This window comes from Dipodomys merriami, unplaced genomic scaffold (assembly GCF_024711535.1).
Source record: "Dipodomys merriami isolate MVZ:Mamm:240054 unplaced genomic scaffold, mDipMer1.0.p SCAF_11, whole genome shotgun sequence".
In the NCBI taxonomy this organism is placed as follows: Eukaryota; Metazoa; Chordata; class Mammalia; order Rodentia; family Heteromyidae; genus Dipodomys; species Dipodomys merriami.
Genome location: NW_027202382.1, coordinates 46,805,366 through 46,822,499, shown reverse-complemented (window position 1 = coordinate 46,822,499; position 17,134 = coordinate 46,805,366).

Sequence of the window (17,134 nt, the reverse complement as noted above, 5' to 3'; positions counted from 1 at the left end):
ATAGCAGCTCTGTCACCATAAAGAAAACAAAATATCCTTCAGTCCATAAAACACTTAAGTCTCAGTCATAAGAGGACAAAATGGCTAAGTGCAAAGTTTTGGAGACTAGGATCTTTGTTCCTTGCTACTTCCATTGGGGACAGGTTGGCCTCCAACGGTCTTGGAAGCACCTGTCAGGATTCCATCCACATGGATCCCTATGGCCGATGCGTTTCGCCTGGGATGGAGAAGGCCCAGGCCTGGGATTTCAACCCAAGGGTGGACGCATCTCCACCCAGCACACCTGACACAGACATGCTTGGCAGCTTCTTCTAGAAAAGCAAATGGTTGGGAAGCACACAGCTCCTTCTGCAGGGGTCAGGCTCAACGAGTGAGAAGCATCCACATGGACAATACCACACATCCATATAGACAATACCACGTAGTTGGGGAAGAAGCTAAGAAAACCAGTGTGCAGGGAACCTAGCCTTTCTGTAGCCATCTGGAAACTCCCTGACTGCTGGCAGGCCGCATCCCACTCAGCTTCCTTCTCATGTCCTTCCTTTTGAATGCTCCTGGGGCTGGAACTCAGGGTCTGGGCCTGTCCCTGAGCTTTTTGGCTTCAGACTAGTGCTCCAGCATTGGAAGCAACACTCTGATTCTGCCTTTTGGCAGGTCCTTGGAGATGAGAGTCTCAAGACCATCCTGGCTGGGCTGGCTTGGAGCCGCAATCCTTGGATCTCAGCTTTCTGAGTAGCTGATTGATGTGAGCCACGGGCTGCCAACTGCTGGCTGGGCCAGGGCCCAAAGGGGTGGCCTGGGATGTGCAGGTCTCTGGGAGGACTCAGAAGACTTAGGGAAAACAGTGCTCTCCTTGCCCACCTTGGATCCGTTGGGGGCTGGGTGGAATGGAGGGTCAGCACCGCAGACCCAGAGCCTCCCAGTGGCTGCAGTGTCTTCCTCCGTGCTCTGAGCTCCATGCCCTGCTGTGGGCTCGGATGCAGGTCTGGGCCTGGGACTGTGGAGTGTGTGTGACGGGACCTGGTGACCTCGGCGATCTTCCCCAGGAGCTGTTGAAGAAGGCAGTGCCCAGTCTCTGCCTGGGCTCCATCTGGTCCCAGAGGCACAGCAGGTTGAGGAGCACTTGGCCCCCACCATCCAGGCCACCATGGCCCACGTTAACAATGTGTGTTCCTGCACAATCACCACCTGTGTTGAATTCCTCAGCATGAAGGAGCCAGACAGGGCCTGGGTGGTGGCACCTTGGCTCCAGGAGGCCGTGGTATGCTGCAGGCTGTGCTGCCCAGGGCCTCTCCCTCTCTCTGCACCTTTCTCTTGTCTGGGTGTGGGCAGTGTGGCCACCAGCCTGTGTGAAGCCCAGATCCTCTTGGCCAGACCAGGGCTTCCCAGGCCCAGCCTCTCTCAGGCCCCTCCCTGACTGGCTGCTCTCTGGGTTCTGCCACTCAGCCAGTGGCGGAGGCCAAATCCTGCTGGGTGGTGGGAGTCCCTGCCCAAGGCCTGCCCCTCCGGCAGGCCTCTCTCAGCCACTCCTCTGCCCAAGGGCCAGGGCAGGATGTGGCCCAGGGCCAGGCAAGTCTCAGGCAATCTTCTTCCCCAGGATGCAGAGCCCTGCAGAACTTCTCTCTACACGCCATGGTCTCTGCCCTGCAGACTGCAGCCATCCTGCTCATGGACAGGACTTGGCAGGAGATCCGCAGGTGGGCCCCTGACTCCTGGGGACATGCTCTGCCAGCACACAGGGCAGCCATCGCCCTCCCCGAGCCCCTGCCCACAGGGCACACTGGGGAAGCCGGCTGGGCACGAGCTACCCTGGCCCAGCCAGGGCAATCCTCGGCAGGCATATGGCAGCTCCTTTCCGCCTGAAACTCCCAAACACAAAATGGGTGCTGGCGCACAGGCACACGGCCACACGCACTCACGCGGGCACTGAGCTGTGTAGGGTGTGTCTTGTGGCCACTCATCTCTTTCCAGTTAGTTGAAATCAGAGCAGAGCTGCCTGGTGGGTTGGGTGGCACAGCATTGTGCCAGAATGGCAAATCCCCTCCCGGCCTGTGAGTCTTTGGAGCTCAGTAAAACCCTTTGGAGCCTCTTGTGTGGCTTTTGGGAGGTAGGCCTCCCACACAAAATGGAGTCCAACTACCTCCCCTCCCCCACTCAACTGTCACCTTCTCTCTGCCCCTCCTACAGATCCAGCTTGCTTTCATTTCCCAAGCTGGCAGGCAGGATTTCTGCAGCAAAAAAGGACTCCAAGAGCAGAGAGCTGCTGAGAAAGGTATGGAGGAGGAGGGGAAGACAGAGGGCAGAGGTGGATGGGCGCTCACGCGGGAATCAGCGCCCTGCTGCTGGGGTGTGTGAAGCGTGGCTTGCTCTTCTCTTGGGGACGAAGGCAAGGGAGGATTCTGTGAGGCCCTTATGCAGGTCGGGCCTGTGGAGCCCTAGCAGCCTGTGGGGATGGGATGCTGTGGGGCAACACAGGGTGGTCCATGGAAGGAGGGATCTCCAGGACTGGGGACTGCTCTTCCCCGAGGGCCCCAGCATTACACTGGTTGCCAAATGTGCTGTAGGCCCGGGGTAAGTGGCAGCCCTTCCCAAACCATGCTGGGCTGACTCCGGGATGCCTCCAACTGGCTCGGGGTACTGTCCAGAAGAGGCCTGCTCTGACGAGGGGCTTTCAGGGCTGCCCCTGGGGCACCTAGGGCCCTCTGGGCTCTGTGCAAACCTCCAGACCCAGCATGACCACCTGCAAGCACTGCAGGGCTCTGAGGTCTAGGCGGGAGCAGAGGCTATGCATGCTCTCACGCGAGCTGAGCAGTTCTAGCACAGAGCAGCAGCTGTGGACTGCCCAGGGCCCGCTACCTCACGCCTCCAGGCCTACTTCCTCCTAAGCCAAAAGCACATCTGAGTATTGCCGATCAAAGCTAGGCTGGCAGTCAAATCTGTGAGCTGAACTCTCCAAAATGGGAAAGGGAGCCGTGGCTCAAGGGCTAGAGCTCCAGCTCCAAGCTTCAGAGCTCAAGGACCACACAGGCCCTGCCATCTATCCCTAGAACTGAAAGAACCCTAGGCAGAGAGACCCCAAAAGAACAAAAAGAGGGAGGGCAGCTCCCTGGGCATCGTTGCTGACTCTCTGGCTGCTTCCATGGGAAGTGCAGCAGAAGGCACAGCCTCCTCCACGGGCACCTGCTGTGCACGAGTGGGCCCTGGGAACCTCCCGGCCCAGCTGCACAGAGGCAGTTTCCTGCCCTGGCCCATGAGCAGGCGCTGGCCAGAGAGGGGAAGATGTTCCAGGGGTCTGAAACCCGACCCTACTCACTGAGGAGAGCCAGGATCTGGGGTCAGGAAGGAGTCTGGAAGTCCATGGCGCTCTCCCTTCAGGCTCATCTCATCTAAGGACTCTTACACATTGACAAGCTACATTGTGGCCTCTGTTCAGAGGCTGCAGGGTCCTTTCCCCTGCTGCCCTCAGGGCACTGGACAGGCCACCAGCCCTGTCTGGACCTCAGTTTTCCCCTCTCCTAACAGAAAGATGCAGAGCGGCTATGGTTGAGGTCCCAGGCTGGCATCTGAGCTGCCAAGGAGAAAGAAATGAAGGACGCCAAGTTCTTAGGAGGCCCGGGCCCCACATGCCAGTCAGGCCAGCAGCACTGGTGGCAGGCAGGCAGGCAGGCAAGCCGTAGGGGAAGCAGGGAAGAGGGAAGGAGGCAGACAGGCAGGGAGGCAGGCCAGCAGGCATGGAGGGAAGGCATGGAGGCAGGGAGGGAGCCAGGAGGGAGGCAGGCAGGACACCCCAGGTTCCCCAGCCCATTCAGACATAGCTTGCAGATGAGGAAGCAGGCAGAGGGCAGGCCAGGTCCCCAGGTGAGATCCCACAGAAGTGAGTGCTGCAGCAGAGCCTAGGCTAGACTTGACCTGCCCAGGGGCGAGTTCTGAGGCTTGGCCCAGTGGTCATGTCAGTCTCAAGGGTAAGACACGGCAGTAGAAAGGACAGGACAGTGCCCTTGCCAACACCAGCCTTCATCCTGACAGGAGTCTTGCATATTTGATGTGAATGAGAAGCAGCTCAAAGCAAGCCCCAGGAGGTTACAAAAGACGGTGAGAAACTAGGACGTAGGCCAGGTTGCCTGAGAGAGAAGAGGCACAGCCAGGCCTGCTCTGTTCACCTTCAACCTCACTCCCAACGGTTCCCAAGGACAGGGAGGATTCTCACCTGGGCAGAGGAGGAGCCTGGGGAGCTAGCTGGCTGGCAGTGGGGAAGGAGGAAGTGGAGACAGCAGAGCACGGCTTGGCGCAGTCTAGAGGATGGTTGTGGGCAGAGGTGGCCTAGGTCACTTTGGGATCTGCATAGGCCAGTCAAGGATTTGACCTGGGGCCATTTGCAGTCCCAGGCAGCGAGAAGGGGCTCTGGACAGAGGTGTCCTGAAGTTCCCCAGGACACTGTGCCATGGACAGCCCTGTGGGCTGAGGGCTGGCTGAGAAGCCCTGGGGACTGGGAGAGCGGTGGGCCCTGGCCTTTGCCCATCCTCCACCCAAACCAACAGGTGCTGACCAAGGCATCGTTGCCTACTGGGCATCTTCCTTGTGGACGTCTTGATGTTGGACACGGCATATAAAGATGTCCAGGAAGTGAGTAGCCAGGGCCAGATGGGGCCTGGTGCTGCAGGAGAAAGTCCCCTGGGAGTCCTGAGCTCTGGCCCTCCTGACAGCCCTAGGGCCATCCTCCTACTCAGTCCTCAGCCCCGCTGACCAGGTGCTGCCCAGGGCTGCCTGCCCTTGGTGCTGTGCACACAGAGCATTGTTGGGCTGTCAGGTCTCCCCAGGGTGGATGTGGGGACCAAGCCAAGCCAGGCATTCCCAAGACAAGTAACCTGTGGCCCAAGAGAGACCTTTTCATCTGAAGCAGCAACCTCCCTCCTAGCCTCAGAGGGGTTAGACCACACAGTCCCTGAACCTGACCTCACTCTGGGTGCCCAGGGCTCCTCTGAAAGGGGCCCTGCTCCCCCATATGCACATAGGATCCCCTGACCAGAGGAGGGCTGGCCAGAGATCAGAAGGAGAGAGGGGCCCCATTCTAACTATGTTGCCCTCTGCCTTTTAGGAAAGAATGGCATTGAGGAAATGTATGAAGGTGAGTGACAGCTGCCAGACAGGACAGGGTGGGTGGGAGCTGCCTTGAGGTCCAGTCAGGCCTGCACAGCTGCCCTGTGTGCATGGGTGCAATGGGTAGAGAGTAGGTCCCACCCGCAGGCATCGTGGGTTTGGGTGGCATGTGGGACAGCTCCCTGGGCAGGACGGTGAGGCCACGGCTGTGAGATCCCGCAGAGGCCTGGGGGTCCTCAGTGGAGAGTTGGGTGGCAGAGCACGCAGAGGAGGTGGGTCCCTCCCCAGCCAGCCTAGCCCTGCGCAGGCCAGCCCAGCCCTGTCCCTGCCCTGGTGCTCTCCCTGGCCAGGAGAAGGAGTCATGGAGCTTCGGAAGATGCTGCAACACTGTTGCAACTATTGTCACCTTGGAGCCGATGAGGCCTTTCTTGCCTGGTTCAGGGGCCTGGAGTGGCTGAGCAAGGATGCCAGGTGGGTTGGCAGACACTGGGGCAAGAGCGGGGCCTGCCCTAGGATGCAGTACTGAAGGCCTGAGGCGTGTCCCTGTGTGTGGGACCCCATAGAGTCTCTGGGCGTCCTGATGTAGGGTGGTCGCCAGGCTCTCAAGTTCAGGCCGACTCTGGCAGGGACGTGAGCACAGCACTTGGTCACCTGACTCCACCTCTTGTCTTAGCCACACGCTGTCCTGTGCACTAAAGCCCCGGAGGCAGACTGGCAGTAGCAGCCTTCCTGGCAAGAAGCGCTCAGGCTTTGGGAAGGCTGGAAGCAGTAAGTGGCTGGGCCTGGAGGGCAGAGGCCAGGGAAGACGCTGGGCTGGGACGCAGCAGCCGACAGCTGATGCTGACTTGTGCACTGTCAGCAGCCCTGTGGCTGGGCTCAGCAGCCTCTCTGGGCCTCACTGTCCTCCCCTGGCATGTGTGTGGGATGCGTCCTGAGGCAGGGGTCAGGTTTGGGAAAGTGGTGATGGCCCAAGATCCTAGACGGGAGCAGAAGGCTTGCTGGAATTGGAGAGCAGGAGCTTGGGTGTCCTGGGACGTTCCCTCCTGGAAGTCAGCCTTTCCTGAAGCCACACCCACACAAGCCTGACCTTATTTTCAGTGGCAGTTCCCAGCCCCCATCACAGATCTGCTCAGGTGGGGATCTGCTAGCGGCGGCAGCAGCAGCGTGGACCCCACTGAAGGAGCCTCTGACAGGAGCGCCAAGGGCGCGGTCCTTGTCCAGAAGGGCAGTCCAGCTCCCGCTGCCCCTCCACAGGAGCCTCGAGGGAAATCCTCCCAAGAGCAGGACGAGGTGCCAGCCTGCCCCTCTGGCCTATCCCCCCCCTCGTTCACTAGAGTGGCAACCAAGGGGCACAGAAAGTCCAGCGTCTGCTCACTCACCAAGACTCTGGAAGGCCCTAGAGCTGCTTTCCTGGCTGGGACACCAAGCCGGTGACGAGGTGGTCACTGTATGTCAGGGTCGGCAACGCCCTGTGAACTCTGGGCACATCAGGGATGCCCGTGACGGGCAGCGGCCCAGCCTTCTCTTCAGCCTCAGACACAGCCAGGACCAGAACAAGCCACAGCCAGAGCTGGGGATTGGGAGTGAAGAGCAGCGGCTGTCTGTGGCCTCTGTGTGAGCAGCAGATGGGAGACTCCAGTCTTCAGGATGAGCCTGCCTGAGCACACAGGAAACGTGTACCAAAGCATTCTGGTGAGTCGGCAGTGGGGGTTCCCTGGAATCCTTCACCCAGCCAGGACACAGCCCTGTGGCCTCTTCCAAGTCTTTTCCCTTCCCTCTCTGGGCCGCCCCCCCTTTGTGGAATGAACACCACAGCATGCGTCAGGGAGCAGGCAGGGCTCAGGGTGCACCTGGCCACAGGCAGGCAGGCAGGGTGTTCTGGAGGCAGGGAGGCACACAGGCATAGCAGCAGGGAGGCGGGTAGGCAGGCAGAGACGCTTGGAGACAGGCAGGCAGGGAGGCAGGACGGCTTGGAGGTAGGGCGGCAGAAAACACACAGGCAGACAGGCAGGCAGACAGGGAAACTTGGTGACAGGCTGGCAAGAGACCCAGGTCTCCCCAGCCCCTTCAGGCAAAGCTTGCGGGTGAGGAAGCAAGCAGAGGGGAGGGCAGCTCCCCAGGTGAGATACCACAACAGTGAGTGCTGGAGCAGAGCCTAGGCTAGACATGGCCGGCCCAGGGGTGGGCTCTGGGGCTCAGCCCAGCAGCCATGTCAGTCTCAACGGGAAGACACTGGCAGTAGAAAGGAGACAGGACAGAGCCCTTGCCAACACCAGCCTCCCTCTTGGCAGGAGACTTGCATTTGTGCTGAGAAGGAGAAGCAGCTCAATCTAAGTCCCAGGAGGTTACAAAAGACGGTGAGTGACTAGCACCTAGGGCAGGTTGCCTGAGAGAGAGGAGGCGCAGCCTGGCCTGGCTCTGTTCACCTTCAACCTCACTCCCAATGGGGCCCAAGGATAGGGAGGATTCTCACCTGGGCACAGAGGAGCCTGGGGAGCTAGCTGGCTGGCAGTGGGGAAGGAGGAAGTGGAGGCAGCAGAGCAGAGCTTGGCAGAGTCTAGAAGAGGGGGTGGGCAGAGGTAGCCTAGGTGACTTTGGGATCTGCATAGGCCAGACTAGGGTTGGACCTGGGGCCGTTTGCAGTCCCAGGCAGAGGGAAGGAGCACTGGACAGAGGTGGCCCAAATTTCCCCAGTGCACTGTGCCATGGAAAGCCCTGTAGGGCTGAGGACTGGCTGAGAAGCCCTGGGGACTGGGACAGGGGTGAGCCCTGGCCTTTGCCCATCCTCCACCTACACCAACAGGTGCTGACCAAGGCATCATAGTCTACCTGGGCATCTTCATAGTGGTCCTCAGGATGTTGGACGCAGCATATCAAGACGTCTAGGAGGTGAGTAGCCAGGCCAGATGGGGCCTGGTGATGAAGAAAGTCCCCTGGGCGTCCTGAGCTCTGGCCCTCCTGACAGCCCCAAGGTCATTTCACACTCAGTCCTCAGCCCCGCTGGCCAGGTGCCGCCCAGGGCTGCCTGCCTGGCCCTGTGCACACAGAGCCCAGCTGGGCCTTCAAGGCTCCCCAGGCAGGACCCGGGGACCAAGACAAGCCAGGCTTTCCCACGACAAGCAACCTGAGGCCCAAGAGAGGCCTTTTCACCTGAAGCCACAACCTCCCTCCTAGCCTCAGAGGGGTTAGACCACACAGTCCCTGAACCTGACCTGACTCCGGGTGCCCAGGGCTCCCCTGAAAGGGGCCCTGCTCCCGTGTATGAACGTGGGCTCCCCTGGCCAGAGGAGGGCTTGGCCGAAGGTCAGAAGGGAACAAGGGCCCCATTCTAACTCCATTGCCTTCTGCCTTTTAGGAAAGAATGGCGTTGAGGAAATGCATGAAGGTGAGTGGCAGCTGCCAGACAGGACAGGGTGGGTGGGAGCTGCCTGGAGATCCAGCCAGTCCCACCAGCTGGGCTGTGTGCATGTGTGCAATGGGAAGAGAGTGTAGGTCCCATCCCCAGGCAGGGTGGGTGTGGGTGGCATGTGGGACAGCTCCCTGGGCAGGACGGTGAGGTCAAGCGTGGCTCAGCCAGCAAAGTGAACCTCACTGCAGGATCCTCAGACAGCAGCACCAAGGGCGCTGTCCTGCTCCACATGGGCAGTCCCGCTCCCCCTGCCCTCCACAGGAGCCTTGAGGGACAACCCTCCCAAGAACAAGAAGAGGTGCCAGCCTGCCCTTCTGGCCTATCCCACCCTGTCCACTCGACAGGCAACCACGGGGCCCAGGAAGTCCAGCACCTGCTCACTCACCAAGACTCGGGAAGGCCCTAGCGCTGCCTTCCTGGCTGGGGCACCCAGCTGTCGAGGCTGTCCCTGCAGGTCAGGGCCTGCGACCCTTCGTGAACTCTGGGCACATCGGGGGCCCGTGACGTGCAGCAGCCCAGCCTTCCCTTTATCCTCGGACAGCCAAAGCCAGCCCAAGACACAGACAGAGCTGGGCTTGCAAGTGGGCAGCAGCGGCTGCCCTGGGCCTCTGTGTGAGCAGCAGCTGGGAGACTCCAGGGTCTTCAGGGTGAGCCTGCCTGAGCACACAGAACATGTGTACCAAAGCATCCTCGTAAGTAAGGCAGCTGGCCGGTCCCTGGAGTCCTCAACCAGCCAGGACACAGCCCATGTCCTTTCCCTTCCCTCCTCCAGGGTCCCCCCCTGTAGGTGGGGTGTGTGTGAAGAACACAGCATGCTGCAGACAGAAGGCAGCGCTCAGGTCTGTACCAGGACACAGTGAGACATGCAGGCAGGCAGGGAGGCAGGGAGGCAGGCAGACAGGGAGTCATGCTGGCAGGCAGGCTGGAAGGAAGCAGGCCGGCAGGCAAGCAGGCAGGCTTGAGGGAGTGGTGGAGGCAGGCAGGGAGGTAGGGAAGCATGGAGGCAGGCAGGCAAGCAGGAAGCAGGCCAGCAGGCAGGAGGTAGGGCAGCAGGTACAAGTAGTGTTCCTAGTTCCCAGGCCAGAATCTCAGTCCAACCACAGACTGGGCCCCCTGAGCAGCCCTGAGGGGAAGAAACGGGGAGACAGGAGATGTGGTCCTGGCCCGGGACAGGCAGAGTCCACCTCGGACCTCTTCACTTTCCCTGAAAGAAGGATGCCCTGAGACTGGTGTGTGGAGCAGGGGCTTAGCCAGGAAGGAAGTGGATTTCCTGGGAGGGAATGGGTGACCCAGGCAGGAGGCTGCTTAGTAGGCTGTGTTCCCAATGGAATGGTGGTTGGACCAACCTGGCCAGCGCCACCTGGTGGCCTGGGAGTGAATCAGAACAGTGGAGTCTGGGTGGTGCTCAAGCCAGAAACCACAGAATCAGCTCGCCAGGGAACTGGCCCAGTGGAGAAGCCTCTTTCCTCTTGCAAGCCCTCCAGGGTGCCCGAATCATCTGTAGCCTCTCCTTCCTCATGCTTCCTCAGGGAGAGTCCAGGCCACACTGTCCTGCTCAGTCCCCTCCCGGCCACCAGCCACAAAGACTGTGACTAGACCCCAGCAGGGAGGCTGTGTCTGCTCAGAGCCTCAGGGCAGCTGGACAAGGCTGCAGCCGTGTCCTCCACCCCTGCAGCCTCCAGCCCAGAGCGGGCCTGGCTGCTAGGAGGCACTGCTCCCGGGCTCTGGGCCTCTTCCCTCCCTTGGGGTTGGGGAGAGTCTGGTGTGTGTCCTTTGGCCATGCACATGGATTCTGTGAGCCCGGAGACACCAGAGCTGAGCGGGATCCCGGCTGGGAGGAGGTGGCACACGGCTGAGGAGAACGGGGCTGGGACTAGTCCAGGACCAGGCCCATCCTTACCTCCCAGAGCCCTCGCTCAGCAAGGAAGAGTGCACACAGCCCCATGGCGCCATGTGTGACGCCTCTGCCGAGCTCTGAGAGGGCTCCAGAGGATCCTTGGCACTGACTGGTGGGAAGGCAGGCACTCTGGACACTGGCCCTGATGGTTTCTTTCCTATTCTGCCCCAGGTGACCAACCAGGAGAAGCCGAGGGCCGTCATCCTCCAGGCCATGGAAACACTCTTGGCAGGGGGACCAAGATGGCGACGGGACAGGAGGGAAACTCCACAGCCCTGTCTAACCAAAAAGAACGTTCCAGTTCCAACACTATACTTCTCCAAGAGACCGACAACAACGAAAAGATGAACACCCAGAGAAAAAGAGGAGGCAGAGAAAAACAAAAAAGAAAGAAAAAAGGGAAGAATTTCAGAACAGAAAAGAGAGAAGACCCTTTCCCCAACTCTTGCTGGCACCACAGCAACACCCCAAACCGTGGCCAGCCCGGCCCAGCGGGGGATGTGGAGACCCCGGAGACGCAGGGGGTCATCTGCAGATTGCCCACACAAAACACGCCTGAGATACTGGTGTTGGACCTGCTGATCACAGCAAACAAGTAAACCTCAGACCTGGGAGCCTGCACAAAGACCCCTCACCCACCCATCACCCGCTGAGCAGAGGGGCTGCATCCCGCCAAAGCAACTCAGCCCCATAGCCCCACAAAGGGAACCCCAGATCTACAGGGGTCCACCCACAGAACGCCAGTGCAGAAGCCCCTCAAGGGACTGGTGTTGATCCGGAGAGCGTAAACAGAGACAAACCTCAGCGCTCAGAACCTGCACTGAAACCCTCCCCTCACCCCTTGGCCAGAGGCCAGTGCAGCCCACCGAGCCGACTCTGACAGCAGCAACAGAGGCCGAGAAAGGAGAAACACTGACACAGAGCCACCACAACCCGGCCCAGCCCACAAGCCTCTCAATCAGAGGCAGACTGCAGATTGCAACAGCAACCAGCAACCTACATGGCACAGAAACAAGAGCTGGAGGGTTCCCAACGAGGTGCTGGGTGAGGTCCCCACAGGGGACAGCATATCCCCCCTCAAGGGAGACCAGAGCTGGCCCAGATCTTAACCTAGGCCCCGAACCAACACCTGGACTACAGGTCCAACTAAAACTGGGACCTCTTTGAGCGCTCCACCAGCTCGTGGAGCACATCCAGCCAGCCAGACTAGATCAAGAGAGCCTCTGGGAGAGAGTTTAAACACCCAAGCTGGGAACAGCACCCGTCGGTCACCACAGCCAACAGCAGAAGAACCCGAACTGTGCACTTCAGGCTGCATAACCCTCGCGGGACACCCAGCAGCACAGGTCCACCTGGCATGCCCCAGATGGGGGACCAGGAGCCAGGACCAGGCCTGGGGATCAGGTGCCTGAGCAACCAACTTTTCCCAATGGAAGTCGGAAGCTGAGCACAAGCCTCAGCAGAGGGGGGAAAGCAGGGAACTGTGTCCCCTGGGAATCGCGCCCAGGACAGCAAAAGTCCTGGGTGTCCAGGGCAAGAGAACCAGAAGCCCAAACCCTGCCAGAACCTGACCCGTACATCCCAGGCCAGGGATTGGACAACTCAGGTCGCCAGCACCTGATAAGTCAGGAGCTCAGGCTGTTAAGGTGGCTCAATGGTGGAGTGCTTGCCTTGTGTGCATGAGGCCCTGGGTCCTATTCCTCAACAATACATAAGCAGAATGGACAAGTAAGGGAGCTGTAGCTCAAATGGTAGGGTGCTAGCCTTGAGCTGTAGAGCTGTTGGACAGCCCCTAAGCCTAGAGTTCAGGACCATGACAAACCAAAAAAAAACAAAAACAAACATTAAGCGTTTGTAGCAGATGGCAGCAAGGGCAGCAACTGGGAGAGTACATCCAGGACATCCGATCTCACCAAGAGCACCTGTAGGAGTAAACAGAAGCAGTCTACCCTGCTCGGTCCTTCTAAAGGTGGGAACTGCCAGTGATTTACAGCAGACAGCAAGAGCCCTAGCCCTAGCCCAGACTAGCAGCTGGAGGTCGGCCTCTCCTGAACAGAACTGAGACCAGGTACAGACTCTCTCAGCCAACCCAGGACTGAGAATGAGCTTCTTCAATTGATTCAGGAAACAACCCAGAACCAAGCAAAGACAGCCACCTATTCACCAAAACAAAATTTCAGATTAACCTCCAACAATCTCTGAATCCCCATGCGAAAATGAAAGAGAAAAATTAAAGGATAGCAAGCTACCCCCAAAAAGCCAGCAACCACCCAGGGGAAAGCCCCAGTGGAAGCAAAGCAGGAATGGAAGAACAATGCTGCATCCAAGAGATTCTGGAGGCAATTACGCAAGTATTAAAGAGAGAAATAGGTCAGAAATGTAAAGAACACAGAAACGAAATATCAAAAGAGATGCAGGATTGCAAAAAGGAGATGCACACAAACATAGATGCAGTACACACCTCACTAAGAGGTGAGATTAACACTCTGAGAACCAACATAGAATCCATAAATAGATCAATTTCCTCCCTGCAAACCACAATGGAAGCCACAGGTAACAGAGTGAACGAAATGGAATTTAGAGTGTCAGATATGGAAGACAAAATGCAGCAACTGGGAAAAAAAGTCACAGATCTAGAAAAATCACTTAAGACATGCCAAAGGGAAATCCAAGACCAAGCAGACAGTGCCAAGAAATTTGACCTTCGTATAATTGGAGTGGATGAAGGTGAGGAATATCAAAGCAAGGGAATGCAACACCTAATTCAGCAAGATTATCAATGAAAATTTCTGCCATCTTAAAAGAGAACATCTTACCTACATAACAGAGGCATATAGAACACCGAACAAGCAGGATGCCAGGAGAACACTTCTAGGCAACTTATTGAAAAAATGATAAATCTGGACAATAAAGAAACCATCTTGCATGCTGGAAAAAGAAAGAAGGAGCTACATTACAATGGAAAAATATCCGAATCACTGTAGATCTCTCCACACAGTCACTGAATGAAAGAAAGGCCTGGGAAAGTACGATCCGAGCCCTGAGAACCAATAACTGCCAGTCCATGCTGATATACTCAGCAAAACTAGCATTCACATTCGATGGAGAAACTAAAATGTTCAATACTAAAGAGAAATAAATGAATTCATAAACAATAAAGCAGCATTACAAAGAATACCAAGAAGGGGAACACAACCTGAAGAAAGAAATCAGGAACAGGGATCTTCATCAGACAGCTATTGCTACACTTCCAAGTTAGTAAGCACAGGGGGAAAGAACAGAAGGAAAACTTAAGAAAACAGGAAATGACAGGAAACACAATGTATCTCTCTATAATAACCATACATATTAACAGACTGAATTCACCAATCAAAAGCAAAAGAACTGCAGATTGGATCCAAAAACAAGACCCATCCATCTTTTGCCTTCAGAAGACCCACCTTTCAGCCAAACATACAAACACACTCAGAGTGAAGGGTTGGAGAAAGATCTACCAAGCAAATGCCCCCAGTAAGAAAGCAGGAGTAATTATCCTGATATCTGACAAAATAAACTTTTCATTAAAATCAATACAAAAAGATATGGAAGGACAGCACATATTAATACAGGGAACAATCCAAGATTAGGGTGTTATCATTATCAACTTATACTCCCCAAACATTGGAACACCCAAATATGGTAAGCAAATACTCTCAAACTTACAGAATAAAACAGATCCAAATATGATAACCCTAGGAGACTTTAACAGCCCACTCTCACCAAAGGACAGGTCTACCAACCAGAAGATTGGAAAAGAAGCTACAGAATTAAGTGAGGACATATGTCAAGTGGAACTAACTGACGTCTACAGATTTTCCACCCTAAAATGACACAGTACATGTTCTTCTCAGCAGCTCATAAAACTTTCTCCAAAATAGAGCATGTCATAGTTCATACAAGGAGCTTAAGCAAATACAAGGGGATTGACATAATGCCTTGTATCCCATCAGACCACAGTGGAATCTAGCTAGTTCTCAATAACAAAGCATACCGTAGAAATTCCTCAAATGCACGGAAATTGAACAGCGCACTTCTAAGCAATACTTGAGCAACAGAAGAAACTAAAGAAGAAATTAAAGAAGGAATTAACAAGTTCTTACAATTCAATGAAAATGAAGACACATCACAAAGAAACCTGTTTGACACAACAAAAGTAGTCCCGAGGCCGAGGGGCAAATTTATCGCACTCAAGTGTCCACATCAAGAAAATAGAGATAGACCAAGTAAATAATCTCATGTTGCAATTAAAATTGCTAGAAAAACATGAAAAAATGGAACATAACAGTACTAGATGGAGCCAGAGAATCAAATTAAGAGCTGAAGTTAATAAGATAGAGAATAGGAAAATTATTAATAAAATTAATAAAATAAAAAAGCTTTAAAAAAAATAAAATCGATGGGCCTTTGCCAAGATTAATCAAGAAAAGGAGAGAGGATCCCCAAATCAAAAAGATCAGGGATGCCACGGGATAAATCACAACACATACTCAAAACAGCCAAACAATTATAAAGAACTATTTTCAAATTCTATATTCACTAAAGAAAGAAAGCCTAGCAGAAACGGATGCCTTCTGAGAAAAATACAAGTTGCCCAAACTGAGCAAAGAAGAAGAAATAAAAATAAGCCAATGTCTTACAATGAGATACAAGAAACAATCAGAAGTCTTCCAACAAGGAAAAGCCCAGGACCAGATGGGTTCACAATGGAATTCTATAAGATCTTTAAAGAAAAATACCCATACTCCTCAAGCTCTTCAACGAAATAAAAAAAGAGGGAGCTATCCCACTCATTCTACGATGCCAATATCACACTCACCTCCAAACCAGGCAAAGACCCAACAAAAAGAACTACAGACCTATCTTCTTGATAAACACAGATGCAAAGAACCTTAACAAAATTCTAGCCAACAGAATCCAGAAACACATAAAGAAAATCATACAGCATGACCAAGTAGGCTTCATCCCAGAGATACAAGGATGGTTTAACATACATAAATCAATAAATGTAATCCAACACATCAACAGATCCAAGGTCAAGAACCACATCATTATCTCCATTGATAAAGAAAAGGCTTTTGATAAGATACAACATTTATTCCTGTTAAAAGCTCTGGAGAAAATAGGAATAGAAGGAACATTCCTTCAAACAATAAAAGCCATATACCACAGACCAATAGCCAATATTATACTTAATGGGGAAATACTACAACCAATTCTCCTAAAGTCAGGAACAATCCAAGGAATACCCACTGTCTCCACTCCTCTTCAATATAGTCCTGAAATCCTTAGAGCAATAAGGCAAGAAAAAGACATTAAAGGGATCTGCATAGGGAAGGAAGAAGTTAAACTATAGCTTTCACAGATGACATGATACTATACCTCCATGATCCCCTAAACTCCACCCCCAAACTCTTAGAACTTATACCTCAGCAAAGTAGCAGGATAAAAAATCAGCCCACAAAAATCAGTCACCTTCCTGTACACCAACAATGTACAAGCAGAAAGGGACATAAAGGAAATAACCCCACTCATAATATCTTCCCAAAATAAAATGTTTAGGAATTAACCAATGATGTAAAAGAACTATTTAATGAAAACTATAACAACTTACAGAAAGAAATTACAGAGGATACCAGAAGGAAACGGAAAGACCTTCCATGCTCTTGAATAGGCAGAATTAATATAGTAAAATGGCCATACTGCTAAATGCAATTCCTATGAAAATCCCAATGACGTACATTACCAAAATGCAGGAAACAGCCCAAAATTCATATGAAACAACAAAAGACCTAGAATAGCAAAACAATTCTGGGCAAAAAGGACAACATGGGAGGGAGGGGTCTCCTTGCCGGACTTCAAACTCTACTATAGAGCCATAGTGACAAAGATAGCACCTGGTACAGGAACAAACACAGACATGAAGACCAGTAGAATAGAATAGAAGATCCAGAAATAAAACCACAGGCCTACAGTCAGCTGATTTTGTGGAAGAAGCACAGCCTCTTCAACTACTGGTGCTGGGAAAACTGGGTGGCCCCCTGCAGAAAACTAAAAGTGGACCCCAGCCTGTCACCATGCACTAGCATCAACTCAAAATGGATTAAAGACGTTAGCATCAAACCTGAAACTCTGAAACTACTGCAGGACAAAGTAGGAGAGACACTTGAACTTATAGGCACAGGCAGGAACTTCCTGAACAGAGTTCAAGGGTCGCAACAAATTGGAGAGTCTTGACAAATGGGACTATCTTAAAAAGTTTCTTCACAGCAACCAAGCTAGAAAGACAACCAACTACCTGGGAAAAAATATTTACCAGCAATATATCAGACAAGGGGTTAATATCTAGTATAAACAGGGAACTCAAGAAACAAATCCCTCCCAAACCCAACAAATCAGTTACTAAATGGGTAAGGGAAATAAAGAGAGACTACTCAGAAGAAGAGATAAAAATGGCAAAGAAACACATGAGGAAATGTTCACCATCCCTGGTTGTAAAGGAAATGCAAATAAAGACAACCCTGCGAATACCACCTTACCCCAGTCAGAATGGCCCACATCCTAAAGTCAGCCAACGACAAATGCTGGAGGGGATGCAGAGAAAGAGGAACCCTATTGCACTGTTGGTGGGAATGTATACTTATACAATCACTTTGGAAAGCAGTCTGGAGGGTCCTCAGAAAGCTAACTATTGA